Here is a 4,985-nt window from a genome sequence, read left to right on the forward strand (position 1 = left end):
CCCTGAACTGGCCCAAAGTCTCCTAGCCCAAGAAGGGCTAGAAATCGCCCAACACACCATAACTGGCGCCCCATCTTCTGTATTTTATTATAAAATACAGCTGTCAGCTCTCAGAAAATACACACTGATAATATTAGGGTTTTTGAGAGCTGTGGGAGGCGCAGGAAACGTGTAGGAGATTTCTAGCTTGGGACTTTCATAGTTCGTTGTCCATCCAACGGTGAAAGCTGAGCGGGATACAGTTCAGAAGATCAGAACTGGAGTCTTTCGACACGATCATCAACGACCTCTGCATCCGCTTTTCAAGTAAGTAATTCCTAACACCTATGTGCAGCTGTTAAATTCATAGGAGCATGTTTAAGATTAATCGTTGTATGATAAATTAATAATATTCCAAGAAACGATCATCGGGCAAACGGAACGTTAATTCAATTTAATATTCCTTCACCGTGAGCTCAGCGCACCATCACACCAAGCTCACCGAGGTATGTAAAATTTCAAAGTTTAATTGTCATTAAATTTTGAAGAGTATGATGTTATACTTTGAGCATGATGTTGAGGTTATATGTTGAGTTGTGATGTTATACTTTGAGCATGATATTGAGGTTATATGTTGAGTTGTGATGTTATACTTTGAGCATGATGTTGAGGTTATATGTTGAGTTGTGATGTTATACTTTGAGCATGATGTTGAGGTTATATGTTGAGTTGTGATATTATACTTTGAGCATGATGTTGAGGTTATATGTTGAGTTGTGATGTTATACTTTGAGCATGATGTTGAGGTTATATGTTGAGTTGTGATGTTATACTTTGAGCATGATGTTGAGGTTATATGTTGAGTTATGATGTTATACTTTGAAGATGCATAGTTGAGTTTGAGCATGACAACATGATTAGTAACGAGTTATTATGTTGCATGAGTTATGATGTGATGTATTTTAGATGTTTTGTGATGAGAATTGTTTGAGCAGTTGTGATGAGTCACGATGATTTAGATGGACGAATCTAATATCATTGTTTAGAGAGATTTTCTACTAAGTAGAAGGATAAAATGAGAACTTAGAGCTAAAGCTTGAGAGATTTAGCATTTGTTTTTTAAGTACTTGTTTGTTTAAGTTATATTGTGCTTGTTTATGTTTCCTGAGTTGAGCCGAGTGTCGCAGCCCGATGCCTAGCCAGTGATAGCGTAGACCGGGTATCGATACGACTAAAATAAATTAATAAGGTAAAATGAGAAAACTAGGTTGAACGTCAAGCGGAAGCAATCACTGAAACGTGATAAATCAAGAAAGATAACATCATCATCAATAAAAATATTATTGGCTTTATAACTTTTAAATCATCAAGATTCTTGTCAACCTTTACAAAGTAAACATAGCTAATTACTCACAATGACTCGGGATATACAGAGTATTGCAGCAAAATGCAAACAGACTATATGTATGAAGACATATAGCCGAGAGTAAATTTCTTGATTAAGTTTAAAATAAACCTCAACATCTTGATGTTACGCAAGGAATATAATTACGGTATAATGAAGATCATCCGAAACAAAATCCTTGCCAGCACCAGTCCAATCTCCCTCCTCGCTTATCCTGCACGTTTAGAAATACATGCAGGGCTGAGTACAGAATACTCAGTGGACATGTGCCGAAAATCAAATGAAAACTAGCTCTTAGAGCCATAGATTGAACTTGCCACATAAGCAATACACGGGGATTTTATTCAAAAGAACCCGTGTAAGCAGTTAACAATCATAAACATCATAAATAAATGACCGATCAAAATTCTCGTTATGTATGTACCACATCTACAAATCATCATCATTTAAGGTACTGAGAAGTAGGCCTCCTTCTCAAGTACCGTGACCGGCCAACCCGAAGGACAGCTCACGGTCACCTCTGTGTACAAAATCCCGCTTGTGGCAGGACCCGAATTCGTCTCATCAGTAGATGGTGACATACAGACTCGTCGTCATCAAAACTTGGCAAGTCAATTAGTTCAACATCAATAAATCTCAAAATATTTATCAGACTCATAAACATCATCAACAGTAATAATTTTCATCAAACTGAAATTGACTGTTAAATCACATCATTTATTTCATTTCGTATAAGAGGCCTACGATACGCAGGGGATCTCTATATACGTATAGTAAAAATAATCCCCACCCGATGTCCTAGCTTACTCTCGTAGCGTTCGGGGTGGACTCACTTCCGTCCTCTGCTCGCATCTTCAGATATCATAACATCGAATATAGTTCATGGGGTAAAACAAAAGGAATCGGTCAGAAACTTCCTTACTAAGAATATCATTTTATCTTAGTAATATTACATTACTTCTAATTTCTACACTCCGTCTCACTCGATCTCATATCGTAAACACTTTCTAAGTAATCACTACTTTATTCTTGACTTATCTCCTAATGTAGGTCTAAACTCTATCAAGGAACAACTCATAGATAAACAATCCATAAGCACATAGCAATCACATAAACAAACTCATTTTTGAAAAAAATAAAATAAAATATTTTTAGTCGGGGAAATTTCCCAAAAATCTATTTTATAAATCATTCTTAAACCATATATTCAAAAATTAACTCACATAAAAAAAATTATGCCATTTTATTTTATTTCTCATGTATAAGCTCAATTCATCTTTACTAAGCCACATATAGGCATCTTTAATTCATATCTCATCTCATAATCAAAAACTGATTCAATTTACTCTTTCTGCACTGCCTTAACTTAAGGGAATAAATTGTTTCTTCTCAGAACTTTCCTGGGTTCGAGTCTAGTTTTATTTAAAAAAATGTTGGTTGAAAAACTCCAAGTGGTTTAAGAGATATGACCGTTCTCCCACAGTCTACCATATTCGGCTGTTTCGTGCAACTGGAAGTTTCGAATTTTGAAAAATAGTAAACATTGCGAAAATGACTTGAAATTTTGTGGGTAGTTATATAACACATTAATATCGTTACCATAAAAATTTGGAAAGAAAAAACTCAGGGGAAGCTACTGAAAAGGGTGACTCTAAGGTCTGTTCTTCCAAACTTTCGGTAGAAAGTTGCAGTTGGTGTTTTGCATTTTAAAAGGGTAGTAAATGAAGTCCAAATGACTTAAAATGTTATATGAACGTTCATGACACCCTTATATACGCACCATAAAATTTTCAAGATTTTTGGGTATCAAGAACCCTGTCGAAATTCATCAAGTCAGTAGCTTTTTAAAGGTTTCCAAAATAACTCATCAACTTGCCAACTTTAAGCATATAGCCAACTATACCCTATTTTTCATCAAACTAACTCACTTCAATCTTCATCAAACACCTTTAATCATCATTCTAATCCATCAAATATCATCTCAATAATCTCAATAGCTCATATTCATAACCAAATCAACAATCCATCCATGAACTTCAAACTTCTCAAAATCATGTAAACTAACTCATCTAAAAATTCACATATCAATCTAAATCTATTCTTTACATGTAGAAATGGACTAAATAGGATCTCAATAGCATGAATATAATCTCCATTCAATAATAGAAGATGAATTTTTTTTAAGGGCCTTTAACCCTAATTTTCGAAAAAATGAAAAGAGAAAAAAAAGTGGGGTTTTCATGCTATTTTCATCCATATACATGCTTATATAACTCAAATATGATTAGATTTAAATAAATCTAACACTTACTCAATGATTTTTGAGTAGAAAATGAAAATATCCTCTTGACTTCAAGCTTTAAAAACCTTCCATAGTTGCTCTTGATTTGAAGTGTGTAGATGCTTAGAGCTTGTTTTAATGGAAGCTTATGGTATAGAAATGATCTATGAAGCTTTGTATATGATCATCAATGGAGGATGATGAAGAAAATTGGGAGAGAAGAGAGAGAGGGAGGGGACAGTTCTATGGGTGAGAAATGAGGGAATGAATAACCTCAAACTTACTCACTAAGTATATTAAGGATAATCCTCACATGTTGGATAATCCACTTGGCCACTTGCATAATTTACCTTAAGTTAAAAGTAATTAACCCTAGGTTAAAAGTAACAATTAGTGTAAATGTAAAATTATATAGTAAAAAGTGTAGTAATTGTGTAGTAACAATTTGATTCATTAAAACACTCACTAATTAAATCAAAACTACACATTATACACTTAAGTGACCAACAATAATTATAACATAATTATTGCTCACATAATTCACTTCACATCCATCTTGGAAAAAAAATAAATTCCGAGAAGTTCCGTTAGGAAAAAAAAAATAACTCGATTGATATAAAATGTTATTCATCGATTGAAAAATAAACTCGTTCAATACTCGTTTGAAAATTAATCTCGTGCAATAATATTCAAGAAAATCGTAATCACACATGTAACAAGTAGGTCACATAATATTCATTCAAAAAAAATCTCACTTAAGGCGTATCATCAAAATCACTCAAAGTCTAACGTCAAATTGAAACTCTAACGTCAACTCAATCATCTCACTATTTCAACTCTTTCTCTATAATGATTCTCACTTACTCATATCGACTTTATTTCTAGCCGAGCATCCTCTTAAATCTTAATAAAATAATCCATCTCAGATAATAATTATACTCCAACGGATTTTTTTCTCTTCTCAATTCAATCACTATCTCTATCAAACTCATTTACTCTAAGTGATTCACTCTCTTGCTCCATCATCGAAATTCTAAACTATTCATATCTCATTTTATTGAGATATTTCATCTCATTATATGCTAGTGTTAACACCTCAGTGCTCTCTATAGCGAATCTCAAATATAAGAAAATGTGGGGTGTTCCACCGAGTTAGTTCTTCGAGTCACCTTTAAGTTTTCCTTATAGGATGGCTAGGATTATTCGCACTGCGCGAAAGAGGACGACTATGAGATCGACCCCAGCACAGGTCAGGTATGAGTACGAGACGTACGGCATCTGCCACAGAGACACGTTGACAGAGTTTCTGGCGCATTACCA

General features: G+C 34.2%; 1 long non-coding RNA gene across 1 annotated transcript; it reads right to left on the reverse strand.

Moving 5' to 3' along the window:
• Nucleotides 1–1,298: 1,298 nt before the first annotated feature.
• On the reverse strand, nt 1,299–3,913 carry LOC130989122 (uncharacterized). The gene is made up of 3 exons (XR_009090483.1): nt 3,696–3,913; nt 2,175–2,236; nt 1,299–1,598 (listed from the first exon to the last, which is right to left on the reverse strand). It is a non-coding gene; the product is annotated as an uncharacterized LOC130989122 (long non-coding RNA).
• Nucleotides 3,914–4,985: the final 1,072 nt, after the last annotated feature.

This window comes from Salvia miltiorrhiza, chromosome 6 (assembly GCF_028751815.1).
Source record: "Salvia miltiorrhiza cultivar Shanhuang (shh) chromosome 6, IMPLAD_Smil_shh, whole genome shotgun sequence".
NCBI classification, from domain to species: domain Eukaryota; kingdom Viridiplantae; phylum Streptophyta; class Magnoliopsida; order Lamiales; family Lamiaceae; genus Salvia; species Salvia miltiorrhiza.